General features: G+C 43.6%; 1 protein-coding gene across 2 annotated transcripts in view; it reads right to left on the reverse strand.

Moving 5' to 3' along the window:
* P2RY8 (P2Y receptor family member 8) overlaps positions 1-13,909 on the reverse strand; it is an 80,597-nt gene extending 66,688 nt beyond the window's left edge. The window contains exons 1-2 of one of the 2 annotated variants that reach the window (XR_005553823.1): positions 13,819-13,909; positions 12,246-12,407 (exon numbers count right to left, since the gene is read on the reverse strand). The gene's annotated coding sequence lies outside the window, so the exon portion shown is untranslated. Of the gene's footprint in view, positions 1-12,245; positions 12,408-13,818 lie in introns of those variants that run through there. The other variant, XM_039320249.1, reaches the window with a different exon arrangement.
* Between the last annotated feature and the right edge of the window lie 1,988 nt (positions 13,910-15,897).

Here is a 15,897-nt window from a genome sequence, read left to right on the forward strand (position 1 = left end):
ATGCTACCCCAAATTAAGAGATTACAGGATTGTAAAAAGGAAAAGATTGGCCTATGGAGCCTTCCCTTCCCTTTCTTCTAACCAAAGAAGAAAACTGTGCTTAATCAGTCAGCACTTACAAGAAAGTCTGAAAGTAACTCCTGATCCATAATTATACAAGTGGAGAGCTCCCTAGCTCCAAATGGTTGGATGCCCTGGAGAAATTGAAATACAAAGAGAAAAACACTCTGTTCAGAGAAACGCCACTATTGCAGGAAGATCCTGATCAAACCTCAGATGATTAATAGATAAGATTACTAACAAAATCAACAGGAAGACTGAAGCAGATACTTCAGGTGATACATTTGAAGTATTGTGTGACTTAGAAAAGCAAATTATAAAAAAACTTAGAATAAGAAATCCAGTAGTAGTAAGAACTCAAATTTAATCACATGTTTAGCAGAATAGCTAGGTTGATACAGGTGCCCCAAAGAAAAGCATTTAAGACATTGTGTGTCCTTCCATAGCTTAAAGGACTTTCCATAGCCTATAAGACCATTCCATTTATTAGGTCCATGCAATTATTCAGTAAAATGCTTTGAAGTATATTTCGGGATAGACTCATCAAAACTATGAAGCTACCATAGCCCGGATGAAGGTTTGGTTTCTTTGAGGTCTTCCTCTGGATCAGGGGTGTCAAACTCAATTTCATTGAGGGCCGCATCAGCATTGCAGTTGCCCTCGGGGGGCCAGGTGGATGTGTCTAGAGTGGGTGCAACCTACTGGGTGGGCATGGATGGAGTGGGTGTGGCCTACTGGGTGGCCGTGGCCAGCTCTACATCATTCACGTCAAGGGTACCCCTGGGGGCCTGGGCAGGAGTGGGACAGATCTGAGGGTCTCTGGCAGAAAGGGGTGGGCAAGTGCAAAGGCATGGTCCACTGGAGGCACCTCACTGCTCCTCAGGCCATGCGGGGGGGCTCGATGGAGGTGCGGGCTGCTGGGAGCCCTGGACAGCAGAGGTCAATTGCCCAGCTTGGCCCTCGAGCACCCACGGCACCAAGCCCAGCCCCACTTCCCCAAGGGGACGCCCAGCTGTACTTACCTCCTCCTGAAGGCTGATGCTGCTGTGTTTGCTCTCCTTACCCAGGTTGCTCATGATGGGTATGAGGGCAAAGTCAGAGGGAGGCCCATTCCCTCTCCATGGCAAACTATGGGAGGAGACCCGGTTTTGTATCCAAAGCTTCCTTAGCAATAGGATGGGAGACCCCCAGGATAGCCCAGAAGGAGGGGGCAAGGTCATGGTGATAGGGCAACAGGGCAGGACTAAGGCAGGACTTCCCTCAGACCCTCCCTCTCCTCATTTCCTCCTTTCTTTCCTAACTACAGAGTGGTCGGAAAATATTTGAGATGAGGGAGGGAGAAAAACAGGCAAGAAATGCAGCTGGGGAGGTGTCACCCTTCATGAGGAATGAAGAAATGCACCATTGCCTGGAAACGGACAGCACATAGCCTACTTCACATATCTGATTTGGTGGGTTCTGGGGGAGGGGATGCCATGAGCAGCGTGAGAGTCAACGTTACCTGCGCAATGCCGTCCAGCCTCTAGCCTGCCCGGTTTCGGCAGACAGCGAGGCACGCTCCTCACAGTGCCAAGAGGCTGAGCCAGGTGGCACAAATCTGAAAAGAAGTGTGATGCTGCCCAGCCCCCAGCCTGCCCAGTTTCGGCAGGAAGCGGGGTGCTTTCCTCACAGTGCTGAGAGGTTAAGCCAGGCGATGCGAAGCTCGCCAGCTTTGTACCTTGCTGCCTGCTGAAACTGGGCAGGCTGGGGGCTAGGCAGTATTCCACTTCTCATCAGATTTGCGCCACCCAGCTCAGCTCTTGGCGCTGTGAGGAGAGTGCCCCACTGCTTGCTGAAACTGGGCAGGCTGGGAGCTGGGCGGCCTGGCATTTCTTTTGGGATTTGTGCCGCCTGGCTCAGCCTCTCGGCGCTATGAGGAGAGCGCCCCGCTGCCTGCTGAAACCCTCCCCCAGAGCCCATCAAGCCAGATATGTGAAGCAGACGAGGGCCATTTGCTGGCCACTTCCAGACGATGGTACATTTCTTCATTCCTCACAAAGGGTGACACCTCCCCAGCATGCACCCATGGGGCCGACATGGCAGGGGCTGGTTCCTCGCTGTTTCCAGACGGCCTTGTGGAGCTAAGACTGAATGCGTTTCAGCCTAGATGGCCACCACAAAATTTAACATTGGCTCCTGGCTGGCCTGGGCCAGGGCCAAGGCAGCGGGGGCCGTTCCCTCACTGTTTCCAGGATGGCATCTGGCCCCCGGGCCTTGTGTTTGACATGTCTACTATAGATTACTAGACATGCATGTGGCTGCCAGTGATTTACATAGGTCAGGGCTCTTCCAAATGAGCTACACCGATATAACATTTGCTGCCCCACCTACACTGCTTCCAAATTGTATACTGTCAGAGTCCTTTCTTATGAGATGTGTGGCTATATAAATTGGATTAATAAACAATAAGTAAATAAAACAAGTCATATAAATGGTGCCATATGGTGTGCATTAACAACAGGGATTGGCAGATTCCCCTCAGCTTTGCTTCTCTCCATTTTTCTCAAACAACATCAGCTAAGAGGAAAACATCTGCCTTGTTATGTTCTGGGCTGGCAGGCACAGGCTGCAGTGATTGGCCTGGGCAGACCATGTGGATGCCCGGGACAAGAAAGGCTGCTTCCAGCCTTTGCAATGATTGGCCAGCAAGGTATTGTGCTGCCTGGGACAAGAAAGGCTGCTTCCAGCCTTTGCAATGATTGGCCAGCAAGGTATTGTGCAGGGGGGCTATAAAAGGGGGCCGCACCATTTTAAAACGTGTTCTGTTGGTATTGCAATAAAGGAGACTGTTGGAACTCGTTGCTTTGTCTCCATACCTCTTTTCCTGAAACAGAACATTGGCGACAAGGATGGGATGCCTGCAAGGCAAACAGATTAAGAAGCCAAGCTGCCTCACCACAGGGGGGCTTGCAGCTTGGAGAAGTGTGGCTCCTGGAGATTGCCTTAGCCTGCCAGCACTGAGACGCTGGAGGTAAGCTAAAAAAAGGGGGGGGGCCTTCTCAATCCTTGCAGTAAGAGGCGTGGACAAAGTTCCTGGGCTGAAATGATGGAAAAGATAGGCTGACTTTCAGAATTTGACACAGCTCAATCAGAACACTGGAGCCCATATGTGGCCCGGGTGGAGAACTACCTCCGGGTGAATCAAATCCATGAAGATGACCTCAACGCTGCCACACTGCTGTGTGTGTGTGGGCAAGAGACCTTCGAGATTGCGGAGAATCTGGTCGCCCCAGCACCACTGGAATCAATCACCTACACAGAATTGAAGAGAATGCTTCGAGAGCATTTTGAACCCAAGCTCTCAGTGATTGCCTGGTGACATGCATTCCAGCAGAGGGATCAGAGGCCTGGTGAGTCTGCAGCAGAGTTTGTTGCGGTCTTGCAACAAGCAGCTAGGCCCTGAGGACTTCCTGTGGTTGTGTCAGTGCCGATGGCCGCTGTTTGACAGCTGCCCGTCCCGGGAAATTGTAAAAGCCGGCAAAACAGCAACGATCAGCTGTTTTGCGGCTTGAAACTTCCCTCCTGGGCGAAGGGAGGGAGGTAAGCTTTTGCCTGATAAAGGTAGAGCCTCGCAGCTTACCCATTTTTTTTTTCTGGGAGGTGAAGTGAGTGCTCCCTTGGAGTCTGGGTGTTGCTCCATTTCCTTGGATGCCTTTGTTCTCCGAAGAGAATGAAGCTAGATGCTGCCTCCACTGCTCCTATCTGATGGGAACAGTAAGTTAACTCAAAAGCAGACAGAGCGATCAGGAAGAGAAGAATTGATGATTTTACTTTAAACCTAACTCATTTGAATTAACATCTACTCCTGTTACTATTCTAATTGGAGTGAAGAAATATGGCGGAGGAATCCTCCTTCTTTGTCACTTTCTTTGTTTTAGAACTTTCACTTTCTATTTTTTACTTACAGTCTTTAAACTGGCAACAAAGTTTTAACAATGTAATAGACTTGGTTCATTTTAAAGGGGGAAAAATTCTTATTCCCCCTTTTTTAAGGGGGAATTGCTTTTTCTTCTCCTTTGTTCTTACTATTTTTTGGGAAAGGGAAGGGGGGAAACCCCTCCCTTTTTAAAAAAATGGCTTCAAAACGTCCTGGACTTCCTTCTCTTTCTAAAACTTCAACTGCCTCTCCAGTAATTCAGACTGTACAACAACCCAAACTTAAACCTTCTCCACCTTCGCCTCCACCTCAGGTACTTACACTTCAGGATTTACAAGATGCCTTAGATAAGACTTTGGAAAAATCACTAGAAAAAACAGCAGAGCTTCTGGCTCAAGAAAGTAATGAGCTCAGGAAAGATATTGTTTTGGCACTCAAAGGGCTTGCTGGCCTTGTGGAAAAGATTGACGACAAGGTGGATAAAGTGGTCGGTAATGTTGAAATATTACAAGATAGAGTTGAAAAAATAGAAGAAAATGTGGATGCCACACAGAATGATATTATAATGCCACAATACAGAGAAATGGAACATGCTTTGAGAATAAGGGGCCTGAAGGAAAATATTAAGGAGAATTTGAGATAAGAAATTGCAGTAGAATTGGCCTCTATTTTGGAAATTGATCCTGAAGAAATGTTGAAAGATATAGAAAAGATTTTTAGAGTTAATTCGTGGGTTGCAAAACAGAGGAAATTACCAAGAGATGTGGTGGTCTATTTTGCGAGAAAATCACTTCGTAATGAAATTATACAGGCCTTCTATAAACAAAGATTTCAGATTGCAGCTCAGGATGTGATAGTTTTAAAGGAAATACCTTCTGAAATTCTTAGAAAAAGAAAAGACTTTGCTTTTTTGGCTGATGAACTTAAGAAGCGAAAATTCAATTTAGATGGGACATACGTGTGGGGATAGTGGTGACTTACGCTGGTACACGATGCCGTCTTAATACAGTTTCAAAAGCAAGAGATTTTTATGTTGCTATTTTAAAAGCAAGTCCACCACCATCTCCAAGATCAAAGAAAGATGAGAGCAAGGCAGAAGCACAGTTGTCTGTAGGTTCAACGCCATATTTGGGAGAAGAATTGTTGGTTGAAGTTATGCAACAGAATTTGCAAATAACAGAAGACCCAAGGGAACAGAGAATTACACACGCTGCTTATAAACGTAGAGAAAGACAACAACAGCAGCAGCAGCAGCAACAACAACAACAAAAGGCAGATGATGGAAGTTTATCACAGTCTATTTCAGAGCCGGTGGGAGGAGCAAAGCCAAAGAGATCATCGACTGTAAATCTAGAGGCTTTGTTCCAAAGGTTTCATCCTGCCAAGGATGGCAAAGCTTCTAACCTGGAATGTTAATGGGCTCAACTCACCACAGAAGAGAAAGAAAATCTTTCATTATTTGAAACAACACAGAAATGATATTATTTGTTTACAAGAGACTCATATTATTTTTAAAGATCAAAAATATTTGTTTAATCCCCGGCTGGAGATACATTTTATAGCTCCTGCCTTGCACAAGAAAGGAGGAGTAGTTATCTATGTGAGAAAGGAACTTTCACCAAAGTTAATTGATTTTGACTTACAAGGAAGATATGTTATTATTGATTTACTAATAAATGATAAGAGAACTCTTTTGGTTGGTTTATATGCTCCCAATCAACAACAAAAACATTTTTATAAGTTGATTCACCAGAAATTAACTTCTTTGGATTACAAGTCAGTTATTATGATGGGAGATTGGAATGGTGTTTTAGACTCAAATAAAGATAAGAAGGGTCCCTTTAAGGTTTCTAACCATGCAAGACTTCCTAAAGTTTTTTTTGACTTAAAGGATGATTTGGAACTTAGAGATATTTGGAGAGAACGGAATACTGAGGAAAAAGACTTTACCTTTTTTTCGGATAGACACCAATCTTATTCTAGAATTGATTTTTTCTTGGTTACTAGTGATTTCCTTTCTAGGGTGAAGACTATCAAGATATTTCCTAGAATAATTTCAGACCACAGTCCTGTATGGTTGGAAATTTCATTGGAAGAAAGAACTAGAAGGACTTGGAGGTTGAATGAGAATTTATTTAGATATGAAGAGAATATACAGCGATGTAAAGGTTATTTAAAGGAATTTTTTGCTTGGAATATGAATAAGGGTACTTCGATGCCAATGGTATGGGATTCTTGTAAAGCATATATGAGAGGGATTTTGATTTCTATGAACAATGCTCACAGATGTAAACAGACCCAGAAACGTAAAGATCTTGAAGATGAGATTAAATGTAAGGAAAAGATTTTAATATCAGATCCAATAGACAATAAGTTAAAAGTTTCTATTACCTTGTTGAAGGAGCAATTTAATGTGTTATTAGCAGATCAAATGGCAACTAATTTGAGGTATGGGAGACATAATACATTTTGTAATGCAAATAAACCTGGTAGATGGTTGGCTTATCAATTACGTAAGAAACAGAAATCTTTTGGGAATTTTTGTGGACTTTAATGTTACCTAAATGTTGGAGATGTGGTTGCTTGGATGCAACCTATTTTCATGTTTGGTGGACTTGTAAAGTTATTAAAGCCTTCTGGATTATGATTTGATGGAACATTCAAAAGGTTTTTAAAAGGAAGATTAAGTTTACTCCCCAATTGTTTCTTTTGGGAATTTTCGTGTTAAAGAAACTATCTTAATGTTGAATTTAATAACAGCAGCAAGATTACTGGTGGGTCAGTATTGGAAGAAGGATACTCTGCCTTCTTTAGAAGAATGGGTATTTAAGGTTTCTAATTTAGCAGAAATGGCTAAAATTTCTGCTTATTTAAAGGACCATTCACAAGAGAGATATTTTAATGTATGGAGAAGATGGATAGAATATGTTCAGAAGAAATATGGAACTACAAAGTTTCACTTATTCTATGAGTAATGATTTTGTTTATAAACTTATGATGTTAAAGTTTGAAGAGAGTTAAGGGTTTTTATGATTTTGTTCATTGTATAATTAGTAAACTTAAATAGATTATGTTTAATATGTTTGCATAATCCTGTATTTTGCTCTGGGAAGTCGGGGGGAGGGGGTTGGGGGAGGGGAGTGGGGGTGGATGGGTTGAAGTTTAAGTAGTTCAGATAAAGTAGAAATAGTCTTATTGTATATAATATTAATGTTTTAATTTTGAGAGAGGAACTGCTCGGGCATTTCCTCTGGACTGCATCAAGAGGGAGGAGGAGAAGGTGAGAAGTAAGTAGGAAGGTTGAGGTGAAGGAGGAGAGGGGGTGAGTGAAGAAAAAGAGGGAAAGAAGTAAGTTGGTTTGAAGTGGGATGCGGTTTGGGGGGAAATGAGCGGGCAAGACCAAATGTGGTGTATATCGATTTGTTTTATTTTTTATCTGAAGTATTTGTAAGATTGTTATGTATTGTAAAGTTGAAAATAAAAATTTTTACAAAAAAAAAAAAAAAAGCAGCTAGGCCCTGAGAATTCAAAGACTTGGAGGAGAGACTGAGGGATCGGCTCGTCTGTGGCCTGCAAAGCCGGGAGTTGCAGCAGAAGCTCTTCGCGAAGGAAGGCCTCACGTTCCATGATGCTCTGAGGGAAGTTTCAGCTGAAGAAGCAGCAGGCGGAGCTGTGAAGGCCTTGCGGCTCTCAAGCTCCCTCAAGTTCCAGCCACCGTCCATCAAGAGGGTGCTCACGAAGAATCCGAACAGGAACCAGAACTGGAAGTGGACTGGCTGCATCAGACTCCAGGGAGAAGGCCTCACGGAGGGAAGGCCCAGCCAGCATCATCCCTTTGGTGCATCGGGTGTGGAGGCCGACATCACCATACAGACTGCCGTTTCCGCTCCGCGATCTGCAGGGCCTGTGGGAGGCAAGGCCACATTGCCTCTGTCTGTTTGGGTCACCAGAAGGAATGTTACCCAGAAGAATTGCCTCAGAAAGGTACCAGGGTCCCCAGCCAGAACAGGGTGGGCTTCTGCATGTCACGTAGGAGCGTTTTTAGAACAAGAGTCCACAGGCCACTTAGGAAGAAGCTTCACATCAATGTGAAGTTGCAAGGGGTCCCCTTGTCAATGGAGCTGGACACTGGGTCGGCTCTATCGATCATCTCCCTAGACACCTTTAACAAGGTCTGCAGCAGAAGCGGCCTACGGGTGAAACTCAGGCTGTCAAACCTCATCCTCACAGATTTCCAAAATTCCAGAGTCAACGTGAGGGGGGAGGCCACACTCAAGGTGCAGCATAGGAATTTTGAGGAGCTACTGGATGTAGTTGTGGTGGGGGGAGACTGTACGAGTCTCATTGGACTCGACTGGTTTGAGGCCCTGGGAATTCAGGTGACTGGAATACACAGCGTGCAAACAACAGGCCTGGATGGGGTCTGCAAGGAGTTTGCAGATGTGTTTAGTCCAGAACTTGGCTCCTACAAAGGCCCTCCTATTTCTCTGAGGCTAGACCCAGCCATAGCCCCCATTAGAATCAAGCTACGCAGGGTGCCCTTTGCCTTAAAGGGAAAAATAGATGCAGAGCTGGATAAACTGATTCAGCAGGGTATCTTAGAGCCTGTGGACAGTAGTCCATGGGAAACACCTATAGTTACGCCACTGAAGGCCAATGGTGAAGTCCGAATCTGTGCGGACTACAAGTGCACGCTTAACAAAGCACTGCAGCAGCATTCATACCCAATATCAGTGGTCAGTCACATTCTAGCCTCCCTCAAGGGGGGCCAGATCTTCGCTAAGCTTGACCTGGCTCAGGCCTATCAACAATTGCCAGTTGATGAGGAAACGGCCGAGGCCCAAACTATAGTGACTCACAGGGGGGCATTCAAGGTAAGAAGATTGCAATTTGGGGTAAACGTGGCCCCTGGCATCTTCCAGAGTGTAATGGAGCGAACAGTCCGAAATATCCCTGGCGTTTGCCCGTACTTTGACGATGTCCTCATCGCTGGGGACTCAGCTGACAATTTAGCCGAAAGGCTGAGAGCTGTTTTGCTACGTTTCCGCCAAGCCGGGCTGAAGCTTAAGCAAGACAAGTGCAAGATCAGAGTTACCTCCACGGAGTTTCTAGGATTCCGCATTGATGCTCAGGGCATACACCCTGCAGAATCCAAGCTGCTAGCAATTCAGTAGGCCCCAAGTCCCAAATCCAAGGGCGAACTTCAGGCCTTTCTGGGACTGCTAAATTTTTACCACTCATTCCTTCCTCACAAGGCTGCAGTGGCTGAGCCGTTACACCAGCTCTTGGACAAACAGTCCCGTGGCAGTGGACACAAGCACATGAAAAGAGCTTCAAAGAAGTCAAGGCCTTGCTCTCTTCAAACGTGGTCCTCGCGCACTTCAATGAGAACTTGCCAGTGTGCATCACCTGTGATGCGTCCCATTATGGGATTGGGGCTGTGTTAAGTCACTTGAAGGCTGATGGAACGCAGCCCAATAGCATACTACTCGAGAACCCTATCATCAGCTAAACGCAATTATGCACAGATAGATAGGGAAGTCTTAGCCATAGTGGCTGGCATAAAGAAGTTCCATGACTTCGTATATGGCCACCACTTCACGGTCTTTACAGACCATAAACCACTGCTGGGGTTGTTCACAACGAACAAACAAACCCCACACATAATATCCCCCCGAATGCTGAGGTGGTTTATCTTCCTGTCTGCATATGATCATACACTGGTTCACAAGCCAGGCAAAGAAATGGGTCATGCAGATGGCCTCAGCAGGTTGCTGTTACTGCAGATAAAGGCAGATCCAGCACCTGCCAATCGCATCCTATCTATTCAGGACTTGCCTGAATCTCCCCTCAGTGCTAGGGATGTGGCTGCAGAAACAGCCACCGATCACACGCTAACATGCGTGCTGACTTGGGCATTGTCTGGATGGCCTGACACATGTCCAGGCTCAAAATTCCAGAGCTTCTGGCAGAGGAAGCATGAGATTTCCACCTTCAAGGGGTGTGTCCTATGGGGTAACCAGGTAGTAATCCCAATCTCATTGAGGACTAGAGTCCTGCAGTCTCTGCATGAGGGACATCCGGAATAGTCCGGATGAAGGCGTTAGCGAGCAGCCATCTTTGGTGGCCTGGGCTCGACAAAGATGTCAAGGCCCAGTTCCACGGGTGCACTGTCTGTCAACAGTCAAGGCCGGAGATGCCCCAGGCCCCAGTTCATAGGTGGGAAGAGACTCATACCCCATGGTCGAGGGTCCATATCGACTACGCTGGGCCCTTTCAGGGGCAATTCTTCTTAATTCTCGTGGACAGCCATTCCAAGTGGCTAGAGGTCGTGCCTGTCTCCTCCACTACCACTGCTAGGACCATCCAGGTGCTGAGAGGGATCTTTGCCGCACATGGACTTCCCGATGTCCTTGTCTCAGACAATGGGCCCCAATTCATGTCGTTTGAGTTCAAGGCGTTCCTCCAGGCCAACATGATCCGGCATGCCACATCAGCACCGTTCCATCCAGCTTCCAACGGCCAGGCTGAATGAATGGTGCGCACAACCAAGGATGCCTTAAAGAGGATCACTCACAGGACCTGGCATCACAGGCTAGCGGACTTTCTTCGGTGCCACCGCACCACATCTTGCACAGCTACTGGAAAGAGCCCAGCTGAACTCCACTGGGGTCCCCGCCTCATCACAAAACTGGACAGATTGCACCCAGACCAGGTGGCTTCACAGGTGTCACAGCCGCGGGCACCTAGGAGACTACAAGTGGGAGATCCGGTCTAGGCAAGGAACTATGGACCAGGACATATCTGGGTCACAGCAGTGGTATGCAAGGTCTCTGGGCCACTGTCATACGAAGTGGTCTTGGACGATGGTCGTGTGATCCGACATCACAGTGACCAACTGTGCTGGAGGCTTCCCAGCAACTATTCCGCTCCTAGCTCTGATGTCAGGGGGAGGAGGAGGACCACAATTATGATTGTGGACCATGTGTAAGGACCCACCCCACTTTGCATCTTAAGAAGACAGAACTCTTGGAATAATTCTTCCAACAGGAATCCTTTATTAAGAGAAAATGGTTGCAGGCATGCTAGACAGGACTTGGGGTCCAAGCTCTCCCATTCAAGGTTTTAAGGGGTTCCCCAGTAGTCCCACCCAATCAACCCCCCTTCCAGTGATAGTTTCAAGTATCACAATTCCACTCCCTTTCTTCTTTCTTCCGTCTGGATGGAGACTTCAGATAACTACATGAAAGGCAATTACTCTCCTTTGGTATGCTAACACTTCGAGGTTACAATAAACACACATTCAGCATTTAGCTCTTTGAAGTGTAAAGAAGGAAGTGAGGGCCATAAAGCCCCTTTGTTCTCCCCCTTCTCTCCCTCTTATGGCAGAATCCAGAGAAGGCAGAATTGGGAGTTTCTATATTTGATAATTTAAAGATGAAATATAATTGGATTCTGACACCATGGTCTTTCCAACATCCCCAGGCTTCAGCTACTGCTCCAAACAGGGAGTCCACAGAAAGGGGGTTCGCCATGGAGACAGCTCTGGCCTCCGGCATTCAGGCCACTCCAGCTGCTGGTCTAGGGCTCAAGGGACAGTGCTCCCAAGAGGAGTCCAGTGGGGACTTGGGGAATTCCACCCCACAACTGGACTTGGGGAATTCTACCCCCCCCCAAGGAACCGTGGCTTGGATTTAGCAGATCCAGCCAGTCAGCAGCTGGATGGGTCCCCTGGGTCTTTGGGGCAACAAATTCCTGGTCTGCCTAACCGGGCAGGCAAGCTGGCAGGCCAGGCACACACACCGCCCATGAGAAGATCAGGGCAGGCCAGAGGTCCTCCCAAATACTTACAAGACTATGTACGGTCCTTGTCAGTTCATGGGCAGGCCTGGTAGTCGGGGTTAAGTAATGCAGCTCAAGGGGAGTGGGGAGCATGGCGATAGCAAGACTGTAGTGTTGTGTATATATAGATGCAACGTATGCAATGTAATGGAGTATTGGAATATTTAAAATAATAAGTTTGCCTTATTATTTTAGCCAAGGGGGGAGGGGTGTTATGTCCTGGGCCGGCAGGCACAGGCTGCAGCAATTAGCCCGGGCAGACCATGTGGATGCCCGGCACAGGAAAGGCTGCTTCCAGCCTTTGCAATGATTGGTCAGCAAGGTATTGTGCAGGGGGGCTATAAAAGGGGGCCGCACCATTTTAAAACGTGTTCTGTTGGTGTTGCAATAGACTTTTGGAACTTGTTGCTTTGTCTCAATGCCTCTTTTCCTGAAACAGAACATGCCTCACTATCCTTAAGGTGACTGATGACTATATCTGCTGGTCTAATAAGTTAAAACTTCCCTCCTCACCAGCCCCATGCCACCTTAAGGACAATGAGGCAGATATTTTCCTTCTAGCTGGTTAAAACTTCTGTCGATGGTAAAACTGTTGTTTGTGGGCACATTCAAAGAAATCCAAATGAGACAGACAGAGAAAGAGAGAGAGAGAGAGAGAGAGAGAGAGAGAGAGAGAGAGAGAGAGAGAGAGAGAGAGAGAGATTCAGAGAGAGGGGGGAGGGGGAGAGAGAGAAAATTTATTGTTATATTAAATTTATATGCTGCCCATGTCATTATCTTGAGTGACTTAGGTGGCTTACATAATATAGAACATACTATAAGTATAAAAATATTAAAAGCATTAAAATAAAGATTAACAACAATTAAATAAAGGGTTATAATATTTTCAAATAGCACTGATCCATGTTTGAAAGAAGCCTGGCAATCTGTTGTTATCTGAGTATAACCAGGCTTCCTTTGAAACCATGTGTGCCAAATCAGACCTGGTGCTCAGACTTCTTTTGAACATGGATTTAGCATTATACCAAAACAGTTCATGTTTCAGCTCAGAGATGGACAGGAAGCAGCAGCAAGAACACCATCTCTCTGTCTCTCCCACTTCATTTGCATTCCCACCAATGACACCTTTCATCAGCTGCCTTCACTTAAGGTCCCATTCTTTCCAAAGAATTAACAAACCCACAGCAATTTTTCCAGATCTTTAAACTAATTGTGCAATGATCCTCATGTCCTTTCCTTTCCCTACCTTTTGACCCCCAAGTTTCTAACTACTGTTTTTTTAAAAAATCTGATTTATTCAGAAAGCTATGGGATACTGAAAAAAACCTATTGTAATTATTGATGTATATGCTTTAATATCTAATTGGGGTGGGAGGGAATGAATAACTGGTATATTGTAGGAAATAGTATTTCTTTAGATCTGCAGCATAGCCTATAAAAATGTTGGTCCCAAAGACTGAGTTTTATGCAACAAAGACCTGTTTCTGAATGAGCAAAAATAGCATATTTTGTGCAACTTAATTAGCAAAAGAGCTATTTCATGCCTCTAAATTTTTAGTAAATATGAGTATAGTAAATTTTCACACTGACATTTAGCACTCAAATATGGATTTGAAATTCTGGCAGTTGCAATTTCAAATATGTCTTGAAGTTGTTTGGCTGAAGGAACCTCCCACTGATAGATATGTAGATAAACAGAGAGACAGATATAATTGGATAAATAAGTTTGACTTATTAATGCCACACACACAAGTACACATAAACTTGTGTGCTTAGACATGAATAACAGCTTTAGTAGCAATACATAATACACATTTTAAAGAACATAAATGCTCACTACACGATCTTATCTTTTAGACGTCTGAATGCCAAAGCAGCTTGCCTGTGTAACACAACTGAATTTTGCCATACAAATAGATTGTACTATGTAACATTTTAGCAATCAAAAGTAACATAAAACATTTTTAAAATCATTAAACACTCAAGAGTAACAAGCTCACCTGTTTATTTATCTGCTTCTGACTCTGTAAAATTTTATAATGAAGTTTTTTGTATTGCACTATGTACTTTATTGCAAAACATCTACTTCCTTTCCTTTGTTATTATCACCTCCTCGTCCTAGAAAAAGAGAAGATCAGGGATAAGAAGAACAACTTATTCAATGTCAACTTAAATTAGCGTGGAATTAGGGTGGAAAGAATTATGCAGAGTGATTATATTTGAAGTAGGAAGTAGGAAGGATAAAGACATAGTTTTATTTTATTTTCATATGAAAAGTTGCATTCTGCAAAGAAATACCATATACATATCAGGCATAATATAGTGACACACACACAATATTTTTTTAATAATAAATAAAAATTAATGACTATAGAAGGAATGGGGAATGGCTTTGAAGGAGGAAAAGCTGCTACCAAGATAATGGTAAGAGAAGCAGGGCTTAAGCTGTGCCATGAAATTAGTTGAGTAAACATCTCAGATAAATCTCTCCATTTTTTCCATGAAGATAAAGGGGTGGAGGGGAAAGCACATTCAAACTTGCACCTTTGGTGTTAAGTCCAAAAAGTTATACACTCTAATAAATCAATTCCATATATGCCAGGACTAGTTTTATTTTGTTAGAATAACAGAACCTATAATCTCTACAGTGTTCTAAAAGCCTCAGTATACGTCTGTTTTTAGAATTTGTAAAATGGTAGTTGATTTTCCTGCTGCAGTTTGGAAAGGGATTCTAGAAACCCTCCCACTGTCATTTTCTCCATTAGCTAAACTAGAGTAATAGTGCCCATAAATTCCTAAAATAAAAAAAATGGTACTTAGAGCCTTTGTGTTGCTTTCAATAACAGAGGACAAATGAGCTAGTCCACAGGTCCCCCTATATTGTCCTAAAATGTGTATCAGTCCTTTAGATTGTGTTTTTTTCTGCTATTGTTATTTAAGTGGCACAAAAGAGCTTGTAATTAAAAAAAGCAAACAAATAGTGGAGTTTACTTTTTCTAGAGTAAAGACATAGTGGATGTAGTTCAAAAGTACTTTGGACTTCAAGAATACTGGTATTGAATAAGGCCTCAAAGATAGAATTTTCACAAGACAAAAAGTGAAGCGCTGAACTTTGAATCACTGAATTCTACAATTGCCAGCTATTCTGTAAAAAAAAAATAACTTTTCATCTTCTCTAAGCCAACCCATATTACGATCCGTCTTCCATCTATCCACTATTTGTCTATATTGAAACCATGAGTAAGTAATGTTTTCATGTACTAAATCTTCCAAAGATTTTAACTGCCAATTTTGACCATCCCATCTAAGTAGTTGTATATAGGAAACCGTATCCATCTTAACTCCTCTCTTTATCCCCTCTATCGCATGCCAAGGTATAGCCCATAATGGTATTTTAAAATCACTTTTATAATATTTCCTCCACACCCTAAGCAAAGAAATCCTTATAATATGAGATTTAAAAACCCGATCCACTTTTTTATTAAAAATTAAATAGGCATGCCATCCAAAAAGTAAATCCCAACCCTCCAAATGGAGTATTTCTACATTTGTTAAATTCATCCAATCACTAATTAATGTTAGGACCACAGCGTCATAATATAGTTTCAAATTTGGTACCTTGAGTCCACCTCTCTCACGAAAATCTTGCATAATTTTAAGTTTTACCCTTGGTTTTTTCCCTGCCCAAATAAATTTGTTAATACCTTTCTGCCATTCATTTAAATTAAGTTCATTCTTTAAAATAGGTATCATTTGAAACAAAAAAAGAAATTTTGGTAGAACATTCATTTTGATAACTGCAATTCTACCCATAAGAGATAACTGTAAGTTATCCCAATTCTTTAAATCCTTCTGTACCCCAATCCACAACTTTTCATAATTGTTTTTATACAATTTTGCATTAGAAGCAGATAATATGACCCCCAAATATTTTACCTTATCAACAACTTCAAAGTCTGTTAAGTTAACCAAGGTCTGTTTATCGCAATTAGTCATATTTTTGGGTAATATTTTACTCTTATTATTATTAATTTTAAAACCCGAAACACACCCATATTGATGAATCAATTGTAATAATT

The sequence above is a fragment of the Crotalus tigris genome, unplaced genomic scaffold (genome assembly GCF_016545835.1).
Source record: "Crotalus tigris isolate CLP2741 ecotype Arizona unplaced genomic scaffold, ASM1654583v1 scf7180000023627.613776, whole genome shotgun sequence".
NCBI lineage: Eukaryota > Metazoa > Chordata > Lepidosauria > Squamata > Viperidae > Crotalus > Crotalus tigris.